Source organism: Ranitomeya imitator, chromosome 1 (assembly GCF_032444005.1).
Source record: "Ranitomeya imitator isolate aRanImi1 chromosome 1, aRanImi1.pri, whole genome shotgun sequence".
Classification (NCBI taxonomy): domain Eukaryota; kingdom Metazoa; phylum Chordata; class Amphibia; order Anura; family Dendrobatidae; genus Ranitomeya; species Ranitomeya imitator.
In genome coordinates, this window is record NC_091282.1 from 659,402,879 (window position 1) to 659,417,558 (window position 14,680).

At 46.4% G+C, this 14,680-nt stretch overlaps 1 protein-coding gene across 1 annotated transcript in view; it reads left to right on the forward strand.

Annotated features, from left to right (window-relative positions):
• Positions 1–8,321: 8,321 nt before the first annotated feature.
• Positions 8,322–14,680, forward strand: part of PAQR6 (progestin and adipoQ receptor family member 6) — a 54,996-nt gene continuing 48,637 nt past the window's right edge. The window contains exon 1 of the mRNA XM_069728815.1: positions 8,322–8,537. The gene's annotated coding sequence lies outside the window, so the exon portion shown is untranslated. The remainder of the gene's footprint in view (positions 8,538–14,680) is intronic.

Sequence of the window (14,680 nt, forward strand, 5' to 3'; positions counted from 1 at the left end):
AGGTCAGTGGTGTAATAATCTGCAGGATATATCACTGTATCTGTCAGGAGGTGGAGGAGCGATGTTCTGCACAGAGGTCAGTGGTGTAATAATCTGCAGAATATATCACTATGTATCTGTCAGGAGGTGGAGGAGCGATGTTCTGCAGAGAGGTCAGTGGTGTAATAATCTGCAGGATATATCACTATGTATCTGTCAGGAGGTGGAGGTGCGATGTTCTGCAGAGAGGTCAGTGGTGTAATAATCTGCAGAATATATCACTATGTATCTGTCAGGAGGTGGAGGAGTGATGTTCTGCAGAGAGGTCAGTGGTGTAATAATCTGCAGGATATATCACTATGTATCTGTCAGGAGGTGGAGGAGCGATGTTCTGCAGAGCAGAGATGTCGGTGGTGTAATAATCTGCAGGATATATCACTATGTATCTGTCAGGAGGTGGAGGAGCGATGTTCTGCAGAGAGGTCAGTGGTGTAATAATCTGCAGGATATATCACTATGTATGTCAGGAGGTGGAGGAGCGATGTTCTGCAGAGAGGTCAATGGTCTAATAATCTGCAGGATATATCACTCTGTATCTGTCAGGAGGAGGAGGAGCGATGTTCTGCAGAGAGGTCAGTGGTGTAATAATCTGCAGGATATATCACTATTTATCTGTCAGGAGGTAGAGGAGCGATGTTCTGCAGAGAGGTCAGTGGTGTAATAATTTGCAGGATATATCACTATGTATCTCAGGAGGAGGAGGAGTGATGTTCTGCAGAGAGGTCAGTGGTGTAATAATCTGCAGGATATATCACTATGTATCTGTCAGGAGGAGGAGGAGTGATGTTCTGCAGAGAGGTCAGTGGTGTAATAATCTGCAGGATATATCACTATGTATCTGTCAGGAGGAGGAGGAGTGATGTTCTGCAGAGAGGTCAGTGGTGTAATAATCTGCAGGATATATCACTATGTATCTGTCAGGAGGAGGAGGAGTGATGTTCTGCAGAGAGGTCAGTGGTGTAATAATCTGCAGGATATATCACTATGTATCTGTCAGGAGGTGGAGGAGTGATGTTCTGCAGAGAGGTCAGTGGTGTAATAATCTGCAGGATATATCACTGTATCTGTCAGGAGGAGGAGGAGTGATGTTCTGCAGAGAGGTCAGTGGTGTAATAATCTGCAGGATATATCACTGTATCTGTTAGGAGGAGGAGGAGTGATGTTCTGCAGAGAGGTCAGTGGTGTAATAATCTGCAGGATATATCACTATGTATCTGTCAGGAGGAGGAGGAGTGATGTTCTGCAGAGAGGTCAGTGGTGTAATAATCTGCAGGATATATCACTGTATCTGTTAGGAGGAGGAGGAGTGATGTTCTGCAGAGAGGTCAGTGGTGTAATAATCTGCAGGATATATCACTGTGTATCAGTCAGGAGGTGGAGGAGCGATGTTCTGCAGAGAGGTCAGTGGTGTAATACTCTGCAGGATATATCACTATGTATCTGTCAGGAGGTGGAGGAGCGATGTTCTGCAGACAGGTCAGTGGTGTAATAATCTGCAGGATATATCACTGTATCTGTTAGGAGGAGGAGTGATGTTCTGCAGAGAGGTCAGTGGTGTAATAATCTGCAGGATATATCACTATGTATCTGTCAGGAGGTGGAGGAGCGATGTTCTGCAGAGAGGTCAGTGGTGTAATAATCTGCAGGATATATCACTATGTATCTGTCAGGAGGTGGAGGAGCGATGTTCTGCAGAGAGGTCAGTGGTGTAATAATCTGCAGGATATATCACTATGTGTCTGTCAGGAGGTGGAGGAGCGATGTTCTGCAGAGAGGTCAGTGGTGTAATAATCTGCAGGATATATCACTATCTGTCAGGAGGTGGAGGAGCGATGTTCTGCAGGGAGGTCAGTGGTGTAATAATCTGCATGACATATCACTATGTATCTGTCAGGAGGTGGAGGAGCGATGTTCTGCAGAGAGGTCAGTGGTGTAATAATCTGCAGGATATATCACTATGTATCTGTCAGGAGGTGGAGGAGTGATGTTCTGCAGAGAGGTCAGTGGTGTAATCTGCAGGATATATCACTGTATCTGTCAGGAGGAGGAGGAGCGATGTTCTGCAGAGAGGTCAGTGGTGTAATTATCTGCAGGATATATCACTATCTGTCAGGAGGTGGAGGAGCGATGTTCTGCAGAGCAGAGAGGTCGGTGGTGTAATAATCTGCAGGATATATCACTATGTATCAGGAGGTGGAGGAGCGATGTTCTGCAGAGAGGTCAGTGGTGTAATAATCTGCAGGATATATCACTGTGTATCTGTCAGGAGGTGGAGCAGCGATGCTCTGCAGAGAGGTCAGTGGTGTAATAATCTGCAGCATATATCACTATGTATCTGTCAGGAGGTGGAGGAGTGATGTTCTGCAGAGAGGTCAGTGGTGTAATCTGCAGGATATATCACTATGTATCTGTCAGGAGGTGGAGGAGCGATGTTCTGCAGAGAGGTCAGTGGTGTAATAATCTGCAGGATATATCACTATGTATCTGTCAGGAGGTGGAGGAGCGATGTTCTGCAGAGAGGTCAGTGGTGTAATAATCTGCAGGATATATCACTATGTATCTGTCAGGAGGTGGAGGAGCGATGTTCTGCAGAGAGGTCAGTGGTGTAATAATCTGCAGGATATATCACTGTATCTGTCAGGAGGTGGAGGAGCGATGTTCTGCACAGAGGTCAGTGGTGTAATAATCTGCAGGATATATCACTATGTATCTGTCAGGAGGTGGAGGAGCGATGTTCTGCAGAGAGGTCAGTGGTGTAATAATCTGCAGGATATATCACTATGTATCTGTCAGGAGGTGGAGGAGCGATGTTCTGCATAGAGGTCAGTGGTGTAATAATGTGCAGGATATATCACTATGTATCTGTCAGGAGGTGGAGGAGCGATGTTCTGCAGAGAGGTCAGTGGTGTAATAATCTGCAAGATATATCACTATGTATCTGTCAGGAGGTGGAGGAGTGATGTTCTGCAGAGAGGTCAGTGGTGTAATAATCTGCAGGATATATCACTATGTATCTGTCAGGAGGAGGAGGAGCGATGTTCTGCAGAGAGGTCAGTGATGTAATAATCTGCAGGATATATCACTATCTGTCAGGAGGTGGAGGAGCGATGTTCTGCAGAGCAGAGAGGTCGGTGGTGTAATAATCTGCAGGATATATCACTATGTATCAGGAGGTGGAGGAGCGATGTTCTGCAGAGAGGTCAGTGGTGTAATAATCTGCAGGATATATCACTGTGTATCTGTCAGGAGGTGGAGCAGCGATGCTCTGCAGAGAGGTCAGTGGTGTAATAATCTGCAGGATATATCACTATGTATCTGTCAGGAGGTGGAGGAGTGATGTTCTGCAGAGAGGTCAGTGGTGTAATCTGCAGGATATATCACTATGTATCTGTCAGGAGGTGGAGGAGCGATGTTCTGCAGAGAGGTCAGTGGTGTAATAATCTGCAGGATATATCACTATGTATCTGTCAGGAGGTGGAGGAGCGATGTTCTGCAGAGAGGTCAGTGGTGTAATAATCTGCAGGATATATCACTATGTATCTGTCAGGAGGTGGAGGAGCGATGTTCTGCAGAGAGGTCAGTGGTGTAATAATCTGCAGGATATATCACTGTATCTGTCAGGAGGTGGAGGAGCGATGTTCTGCACAGAGGTCAGTGGTGTAATAATCTGCAGGATATATCACTAGGTATCTGTCAGGAGGTGGAGGAGCGATGTTCTGCAGAGAGGTCAGTGGTGTAATAATCTGCAGGATATATCACTATGTATCTGTCAGGAGGTGGAGGAGCGATGTTCTGCAGAGAGGTCAGTGGTGTAATAATCTGCAGAATATATCACTATGTATCTGTCAGGAGGTGGAGGAGTGATGTTCTGCAGAGAGGTCAGTGGTGTAATAATCTGCAGGATATATCACTATGTATCTGTCAGGAGGTGGAGGAGCGATGTTCTGCAGAGAGGTCAGTGGTGTAATAATCTGCAGGATATATCACTATGTGTCTGTCAGGAGGTGGAGGAGCGATGTTCTGCAGAGAGGTCAGTGGTGTAATAATCTGCAGGATATATCACTATCTGTCAGGAGGTGGAGGAGCGATGTTCTGCAGGGAGGTCAGTGGTGTAATAATCTGCAGGACATATCACTATGTATCTGTCAGGAGGTGGAGGAGCGATGTTCTGCAGAGAGGTCAGTGGTGTAATAATCTGCAGGATATATCACTATGTATCTGTCAGGAGGTGGAGGAGTGATGTTCTGCAGAGAGGTCAGTGGTGTAATCTGCAGGATATATCACTGTATCTGTCAGGAGGAGGAGGAGCGATGTTCTGCAGAGAGGTCAGTGGTGTAATAATCTGCAGGATATATCACTATCTGTCAGGAGGTGGAGGAGCGATGTTCTGCAGAGCAGAGAGGTCGGTGGTGTAATAATCTGCAGGATATATCACTATGTATCAGGAGGTGGAGGAGCGATGTTCTGCAGAGAGGTCAGTGGTGTAATAATCTGCAGGATATATCACTGTGTATCTGTCAGGAGGTGGAGCAGCGATGCTCTGCAGAGAGGTCAGTGGTGTAATAATCTGCAGGATATATCACTATGTATCTGTCAGGAGGTGGAGGAGTGATGTTCTGCAGAGAGGTCAGTGGTGTAATCTGCAGGATATATCACTATGTATCTGTCAGGAGGTGGAGGAGCGATGTTCTGCAGAGAGGTCAGTGGTGTAATAATCTGCAGGATATATCACTATGTATCTGTCAGGAGGTGGAGGAGCGATGTTCTGCAGAGAGGTCAGTGGTGTAATAATCTGCAGGATATATCACTATGTATCTGTCAGGAGGTGGAGGAGCGATGTTCTGCAGAGAGGTCAGTGGTGTAATAATCTGCAGGATATATCACTGTATCTGTCAGGAGGTGGAGGAGCGATGTTCTGCACAGAGGTCAGTGGTGTAATAATCTGCAGGATATATCACTATGTATCTGTCAGGAGGTGGAGGAGCGATGTTCTGCAGAGAGGTCAGTGGTGTAATAATCTGCAGGATATATCACTATGTATCTGTCAGGAGGTGGAGGAGCGATGTTCTGCATAGAGGTCAGTGGTGTAATAATGTGCAGGATATATCACTATGTATCTGTCAGGAGGTGGAGGAGCGATGTTCTGCAGAGAGGTCAGTGGTGTAATAATCTGCAAGATATATCACTATGTATCTGTCAGGAGGTGGAGGAGTGATGTTCTGCAGAGTGGTCAGTGGTGTAATAATCTGCAGGATATATCACTATGTATCTGTCAGGAGGAGGAGGAGCGATGTTCTGCAGAGAGGTCAGTGATGTAATAATCTGCAGGATATATCACTATCTGTCAGGAGGTGGAGGAGCGATGTTCTGCAGAGCAGAGAGGTCGGTGGTGTAATAATCTGCAGGATATATCACTATGTATCAGGAGGTGGAGGAGCGATGTTCTGCAGAGAGGTCAGTGGTGTAATAATCTGCAGGATATATCACTGTGTATCTGTCAGGAGGTGGAGCAGCGATGCTCTGCAGAGAGGTCAGTGGTGTAATAATCTGCAGGATATATCACTATGTATCTGTCAGGAGGTGGAGGAGTGATGTTCTGCAGAGAGGTCAGTGGTGTAATCTGCAGGATATATCACTATGTATCTGTCAGGAGGTGGAGGAGCGATGTTCTGCAGAGAGGTCAGTGGTGTAATAATCTGCAGGATATATCACTATGTATCTGTCAGGAGGTGGAGGAGCGATGTTCTGCAGAGAGGTCAGTGGTGTAATAATCTGCAGGATATATCACTATGTATCTGTCAGGAGGTGGAGGAGCGATGTTCTGCAGAGAGGTCAGTGGTGTAATAATCTGCAGGATATATCACTGTATCTGTCAGGAGGTGGAGGAGCGATGTTCTGCACAGAGGTCAGTGGTGTAATAATCTGCAGGATATATCACTATGTATCTGTCAGGAGGTGGAGGAGCGATGTTCTGCAGAGAGGTCAGTGGTGTAATAATCTGCAGGATATATCACTATGTATTTGTCAGGAGGTGGAGGAGCGATGTTCTGCAGAGAGGTCAGTGGTGTAATAATCTGCATAATATATCACTATGTATCTGTCAGGAGGTGGAGGAGTGATGTTCTGCAGAGAGGTCAGTGGTGTAATAATCTGCAGGATATATCACTATGTATCTGTCAGGAGGTGGAGGAGCGATGTTCTGCAGAGAGGTCAGTGGTGTAATAATCTGCAGGATATATCACTGTATCTGTCAGGAGGTGGAGGAGCGATGTTCTGCACAGAGGTCAGTGGTGTAATAATCTGCAGGATATATCACTATGTATCTGTCAGGAGGTGGAGGAGCGATGTTCTGCAGAGAGGTCAGTGGTGTAATAATCTGCAGGATATATCACTATGTATCTGTCAGGAGGTGGAGGAGCGATGTTCTGCAGAGAGGTCAGTGGTGTAATAATCTGCAGAATATATCACTATGTATCTGTCAGGAGGTGGAGGAGTGATGTTCTGCAGAGAGGTCAGTGGTGTAATAATCTGCAGGATATATCACTATGTATCTGTCAGGAGGTGGAGGAGCGATGTTCTGCAGAGCAGAGAGGTCGGTGGTGTAATAATCTGCAGGATATATCACTATGTATCTGTCAGGAGGTGGAGGAGCGATGTTCTGCAGAGAGGTCAGTGGTGTAATAATCTGCAGGATATATTACTATGTATGTCAGGAGGTGGAGGAGCGATGTTCTGCAGAGAGGTCAATGGTCTAATAATCTGCAGGATATATCACTCTGTATCTGTCAGGAGGAGGAGGAGCGATGTTCTGCAGAGAGGTCAGTGGTGTAATAATCTGCAGGATATATCACTATTTATCTGTCAGGAGGTAGAGGAGCGATGTTCTGCAGAGAGGTCAGTGGTGTAATAATTTGCAGGATATATCACTATGTATCTCAGGAGGAGGAGGAGTCATGTTCTGCAGAGAGGTCAGTGGTGTAATAATCTGCAGGATATATCACTATGTATCTGTCAGGAGGAGGAGGAGTGATGTTCTGCAGAGAGGTCAGTGGTGTAATAATCTGCAGGATATATCACTATGTATCTGTCAGGAGGAGGAGGAGTGATGTTCTGCAGAGAGGTCAGTGGTGTAATAATCTGCAGGATATATCACTATGTATCTGTCAGGAGGAGGAGGAGTGATGTTCTGCAGAGAGGTCAGTGGTGTAATAATCTGCAGGATATATCACTATGTATCTGTCAGGAGGTGGAGGAGTGATGTTCTGCAGAGAGGTCAGTGGTGTAATAATCTGCAGGATATATCACTGTATCTGTCAGGAGGAGGAGGAGTGATGTTCTGCAGAGAGGTCAGTGGTGTAATAATCTGCAGGATATATCACTGTATCTGTTAGGAGGAGGAGGAGTGATGTTCTGCAGAGAGGTCAGTGGTGTAATAATCTGCAGGATATATCACTATGTATCTGTCAGGAGGAGGAGGAGTGATGTTCTGCAGAGAGGTCAGTGGTGTAATAATCTGCAGGATATATCACTGTATCTGTTAGGAGGAGGAGGAGTGATGTTCTGCAGAGAGGTCAGTGGTGTAATAATCTGCAGGATATATCACTGTGTATCAGTCAGGAGGTGGAGGAGCGATGTTCTGCAGAGAGGTCAGTGGTGTAATACTCTGCAGGATATATCACTATGTATCTGTCAGGAGGTGGAGGAGCGATGTTCTGCAGACAGGTCAGTGGTGTAATAATCTGCAGGATATATCACTATGTATCTGTCAGGAGGTGGAGGAGCGATGTTCTGCAGACAGGTCAGTGGTGTAATAATCTGTAGGATATATCACTGTATCTGTTAGGAGGAGGAGTGATGTTCTGCAGAGAGGTCAGTGGTGTAATAATCTGCAGGATATATCACTATGTATCTGTCAGGAGGTGGAGGAGCGATGTTCTGCAGAGAGGTCAGTGGTGTAATAATCTGCAGGATATATCACTATGTATCTGTCAGGAGGTGGAGGAGCGATGTTCTGCAGAGAGGTCAGTGGTGTAATAATCTGCAGGATATATCACTATGTGTCTGTCAGGAGGTGGAGGAGCGATGTTCTGCAGAGAGGTCAGTGGTGTAATAATCTGCAGGATATATCACTATCTGTCAGGAGGTGGAGGAGCGATGTTCTGCAGTTTTTATAACTCTGTGCTGTCCCCTCGGTGTCACCATATGCCGGGGCTTGTGTTCCGGGCACTGCGGGCTCACAATGGAGGGTGTGTGCGGGGGGCACAGCGCGGGGCCCTCTGCAGGGTAACACAAAGGACTGTCTTACAGCCCGGATCTCCTGACTCCAGGCGTCTGACCAATGGCGGGGCGGAGGGAGAGTCTGCGGGGCTGGCGCTGCTCCAGGAGTCCGGCCAAGGAATGTGCTGAAAGAAGCAGCCGGGAAAACGGATCCATCCTACACCGGGCGCAGCATCCACCGCCGGCCCAGAGGACCCATGACAGCGGGCCACCAGGAACAGGTCAGGCATGGGGGGCAACAGGTGGTCACTGCCAACTATGCCCTGTCCTGTGTATTGTAATCCACAACCTACACTCTGCTGATATCGGGCTGTGCATCCACATGTCTGGACCACACAGCTGGCACTCTGACTGCTGCCAGTGCCACCTGTCAGCCACGCGAGACTTGGAATCAGTAACTAGTGGTATCTGCAGGAGGTACCAGGACCCGGCATACCAACCACAAAATGCTGCCATGTGGTGTGTATGATGGCCACTACTACCTCCAGGTTAACAAGACATAAAGTGGTGACATCACTACATATGCATCACTGGTGAGGAGCAGTATTACAGGATTTATATAACATAGGAGCAGTATTATAGTAGTTATATTCTTGTACATCGGAGCAGTATTATAGCAGTTATAGTCTTGTACATAGCGGGCAGTATTATAGTAGTTATATTCTTGTACATAGGAGCAGTATTATAGTAGTTATATTCTTGTACATAGGAGCAGTATTATAGTAGTTATATTCTTGTACATAGGGGCAGTATTATAGTAGTTATAGTCTTGTACATAGGAGCAGTATTATAGTAGTTATAGTCTTGCACATAGGGGCAGTATTATAGTAGTTATAGTCTTGTACATAGGGAACAGTATTATAGTAGTTATAGTCTTGTACATAGGGGCAGTATTATAGTAGTTATAGTCTTGTACATAGAGGCTGTATTATAGTAGTTATAGTCTTGTACATAGAGGCTGTATTATAGTAGTTATAGTCTTGTACATAGGGGGCAGTATTATAGTAGTTATAGTCTTGTACATAGGGGCAGTATTATAGCAGTTATATTCTTATTTATAGGTTAACAAGACATAAAGTGTGTTGTGAATTCTGTTATCGAACTCCCTCCTGTGGTCATGAATGGTACTTCTGCGAGTTCTGTCCATGGACTCCCTCTGGTGGCTGTGAGTGGAGCTGCTGCTTCTGAGGTTCCTTCCACAGGTGACTTAGTATATTCTTTGGCTGGCTGCTCTATTTAACTCCACTCAGATCGTTACTCCATGCCAGCTGTCAATGTTCTTGTACTGGTTCAGTTCGCTCTTGGATCTTTCTGGTGACCTGTCTACTCCAGCAGAAGCTAAGTCCCTGCTAGTTAATTATTTGTTCATTGTTTTCTTGTCCAGCTTGCTATCATGATTTTGCCTTGCTAGCTGGAAGCTCTGGGATGCAGAGTGGCACCTCCGCACCGTGGGTCGGAGGTCTTTTTGCACACTCTGCGTGGTCTTTTTGTAGTTTTTTGTGCTGACCGCAAAGTTACCTTTCCTATCCTCAGTCTGTTTAGTAAGTCTGGCCTCCCTTTGCTGAAACCTGTTTCATTTCTGTGTTTGTGACTTCCATCTTAACTCACGGTCAATATATGTGGGGGGCTGCCTTTTCCTTAAGGGAATTTCTCTGAGGCAAGGTAGGCTTTATTTTCTATCTCTAGGGCTAGTTAGCTCTTAGGCTGTGAAGAGGCGTCTAGGTAGAGTTAGGTACGCTCCACGGCTATTTCTAGTGTGTGATAGGATTAGGGGTTGTGGTCAGCAGAGCTCCCACTTCCCAGAGCTTGTCCTTGTTAGTTTAACCATCAGGTCGTTTCGGGTGCTCCTAACCACCAGGTCCATAACAGTACAGCTGGCCCAAAGTGTTAATGCATCTCAATAGAGGGATAAGAGAAGTTCTGAGACCATTTTTTTTTCTCTACAGTGTGTTTTGTCTTTCTTTTCCCCTAAACCTCTGGGTGGTTCAGGACGCAGGTGTAGCTATTGTAGCTATAGACATTCAAGGTCTGTCCTCTTGTGTGGATCATCTCACTGCAAGGGTACAAACATTCAAGATTTTGTGGTTCAGAATCCGATGTTAGAGCCTAGAATTCCGTTTCCTGATTTGTTTTCTGGGGATAGATCTAAGTTCCTGAATTTCAAAAATAATTGTAAACTGTTTCTAGCTTTGAAACCCCGCTCCTCTGGTGACCCCGTTCAACAAGTAAAAATCATTATTTCTTTGTTGCGTGGAGACCCTCAAGACTGGGCATTTTCCCTTGCGCCAGGCGATCCTGCATTGCGTGATGTAGATGCGTTTTTTCTGGCGCTTGGATTGCTTTATGATGAACCAAATTCAGTGGATCAGGCAGAGAAAATCTTGCTGGCTTTGTGTCAGGGTCAGGATGAAGCGGAGGTATATTGTCAGAAGTTTAGAAAGTGGTCTGTGCTTACTCAGTGGAATGAGTGTGCCCTGGCGGCAATTTTCAGAAAGGGTCTTTCTGAAGCCCTTAAGGATGTCATGGTGGGATTTCCCACGCCTGCTGGTCTGAATGAGTCTATGTCCTTGGCCATTCAGATCGATCGGCGCTTGCGTGAGCGCACTAAGCGGTTCGCTAGCTCTGCCACTATTGGTACGGTACAGTCTAAATTTCTTTTTTCCGTTACTCTGATTTGCTCTTTGTCGTCCTATTCTGTTATGGCATTTGTGGATTCAGGCGCTGCCCTGAATTTGATGGACTTGGAGTTTGCCAGGCGCTGTGGTTTTTTCTTGGAGCCCTTGCAGTATCCTATTCCATTGAGAGGAATTGATGCTACGCCTTTGGCCAAGAATTAGCCTCAGTACTGGACTCAATTGACCATGTGCATGGCTCCTGCACATCAGGAGGATATCCGCTTTTTGGTGTTGCATAATCTGCATGATGTGGTCGTTTTGGGGTTGCCATGGCTACAGGTCCATAATCCAGTATTGGATTGGAAATCTATGTCTGTGTCCAGCTGGGGTTGTCAAGGGGTACATGGTGATGTTCCATTACTGTCAATTTCGCCTTCCACTCCTTCTGAAGTCCCTGAGTTTTTGTCGGATTACCGGGATGTATTTGATGAGCCCAAATCCAGTGCCCTACCTTCTCATAGGGATTGCGATTGTGCTATCAATTTGATTCCTGGTAGTAAGTTTCCTAAGGGCCGACTGTTCAATTTATCTGTGCCAGAGCACGCCGCTATGCGGAGTTATATAAAGGAATCCTTGGAGAAAGGTTATATTCGCCCGTCGTCATCACCGTTGGGAGCAGGGTTCTTTTTTGTGGCCAAGAAGGATGGTTCTTTGAGACCTTGTATTGATTACCGCCTTCTTAATAAGATCACAGTCAAATTTCAGTACCCTTTGCCGCTGCTGTCTGATTTGTTTGCCCGGATTAAGGGGGCTAGTTGGTTCACCAAGATAGATCTTCGAGGGGTGTATAATCTTGTGCGTATTAAACAGGTCAATGAATGGAAAACAGCATTTAATACGCCCGAGGGCCATTTTGAGTACCTGGTTATGCCATTCGGGCTTTCTAATGCTCCATCTGTGTTTCAGTCCTTTATGCATGACATCTTCCGAGAGTACCTGGATAGATTCATGATTGTATATTTGGATGATATTTTGGTCTTTTCGGATGATTGGGAGCCTCATGTGAAGCCGGTCAGAATGGTGTTCCAGGTCCTTCGCGCGAATTCCTTGTTTGTGAAGGGGTCAAAATGTCTCTTTGGAGTTCAGAAAGTTTCATTTTTGGGTTTCATTTTTTCTCCTTCTACTATTGAGATGGACCCTGTTAAAGTTCAGGCCATTTATGATTGGACTCAGCCGACATCTGTGAAGAGCCTGCAGAAGTTCCTGGGCTTTGCTAATTTTTACCGTCGCTTCATCGCTAACTTTTCTAGTATTGCTAAACCATTGACTGATTTGACCAAGAAAGGTGCTGATGTGGTCAATTGGTCCTCTGCGGCTGTAGAGACTTTTCAGGAGTTGAAGCGTCGTTTTTCTTCTGCCCCTGTGTTGTGCTAGCCAGATGTTTCGCTTCCGTTTCAGGTCGAGGTTGATGCTTCTGAGATTGGATCAGGGGCTGTTTTGTCGCAAAGAAGTTCTGATGGCTCAGTGATGAAATTATGTGCCTTCTTTTCTAGAAAGTTCACGCCTGCTGTGCGCAATTATGATGTTGGCAATCGAGAGTTGTTGGCCATGAAGTGGGCATTCGAGGAGTGGCGACATTGGCTTGAAGGAGCCAAGCATCGCGTTGTGGTCTTGACGGATCACAAGAATTTGACTTATCTCAAGTCTGCCAAACGGTTGAATCCTAGACAGGCTCGATGGTCGCTGTTTTTCTCCCGTTTTGATTTTGTGGTTTCGTACCTTCCGGGCTCTAAGAATGTGAAGGCTGATGCCCTGTCAAGGAGTTTTGTGCCTGACTCTCCGGGTGTTCCTGAGCCGGCGGGTATTCTCAAAGAGGGGGTAATTTTGTCTGCCATCTCCCCTGATTTGCGGCGGGTGCTGCAGAAGTTTCAGGCTGATAGACCTGACCGTTGTCCAGCGGAGAAACTGTTTGTCCCTGATAGATGGACTAGTAGAGTTATCTCTGAGGTTCATTGTTCGGTGTTGGCTGGTCATCCTGGAATCTTTGGTACCAGAGATTTGGTGGCTAGATCCTTTTGGTGGCCTTCTTTGTCACGGGATGTGCGTTCTTTTGTGCAGTCCTGTGGAACTTGTGCTCGGGCTAAGCCCTGCTGTTCTCGTGCCAGTGGGTTGCTTTTGCCCTTGCCGGTCCCGAAGAGGCCCTGGATGCATATTTCCATGGATTTTATTTCAGATCTCCCTGTCTCTCAAAGGATGTCGGTCATTTGGGTGGTTTGTGATCGCTTCTCTAAGATGGTCCATTTGGTACCCTTGTCTAAATTGCCTTCCTCCTCTGATTTGGTGCCATTGTTTTTCCAGCATGTGGTTCATTTGCATGGCATTCCGGAGAACATCGTCTCGGACAGAGGTTCCCAGTTTGTTTCGAGGTTTTGGCGGTCTTTTTGTGCTAAGATGGGTATTGATTTGTCTTTTTCTTCGGCTTTCCATCCTCAGACTAATGGCCAAACCGAACGAACTAATCAGACTTTGGAAACATATCTGAGATGCTTTGTTTCTGCTGATCAGGATGATTGGGTGTCCTTCTTGCCTTTGGCTGAGTTCGCCCTTAATAATCGGGCCAGCTCGGCTACTTTGGTTTCGCCTTTTTTCTGTAATTCTGGTTTCCATCCTCGTTTCTCTTCAGGGCAGGTTGAGCCTTCGGACTGTCCTGGTGTGGATACTGTGGTGGACAGGTTGCAGCAGATTTGGACTCATGTGGTGGACAATTTGACATTGTCCTAGGAGAAGGCTCAACGTTTCGCTAATCGCCGGCGCTGTGTTGGTCCCCGACTTCGTGTTGGGGATTTGGTTTGGTTGTCGTCTCGTTATGTTCCTATGAAGGTTTCCTCTCCTAAGTTTAAGCCTCGTTTCATTGGTCTGTATAAGATTTCTGAAGTTCTCAATCCTGTGTCATTTCGTTTGGCCCTTCCAGCTTCTTTTGCCATCCATAATGTGTTCCATAGGTCGTTATTGCGGAGATACGTGGCACCTATGGTTCCCTCCGTTGATCCTCCTGCCCCGGTGTTGGTCGAGGGGGAGTTGGAGTATGTGGTGGAGAAGATTTTGGATTCTCGTATTTCGAGACGGAAACTCCAGTACCTGGTCAAGTGGAAGGGTTATGGTCAGGAAGATAATTCCTGGGTTTTTGCCTCTGATGTTTATGCTGCCGATCTAGTTCGTGCCTTTCATTTGGCTCGTCCTGGTCGGCCTGGGGGCTCTGGTGGGGGTTCGGTGACCCCTCCTCAAGGGGGGGTTACTGTTGTGAATTCTGTTATCGAACTCCCTCCTGTGGTCATGAATGGTACTTCGGCGAGTTCTGTCCATGGACTCCCTCTGGTGGCTGTGAGTGGAGCTGCTGCTTCTGAGGTTCCTTCCACAGGTGACTTAGTTTATTCTTTGGCTGGCTGCTCTATTTAACTCCACTCAGATCGTTACTCCATGCCAGCTGTCAATGTTCTTGTACTGGTTCAATTCGCTCTTGGATCTTTCTGGTGACCTGTCTACTCCAGCAGAAGCTAAGTCCCTGCTAGTTAATTATTTGTTCATTGTTTTCTTGTCCAGCTTGCTATCATGATTTTGCCTTGCTAGCTGGAAGCTCTGGGATGCAGAGTGGCACCTCCGCACCGTGGGTCGGAGGTCTTTTTGCACACTCTGCGTGGTCTTTTTGTAGTTTTTTGTGCTGACCGCAAAGTTACCTTTCCTATCCTCAG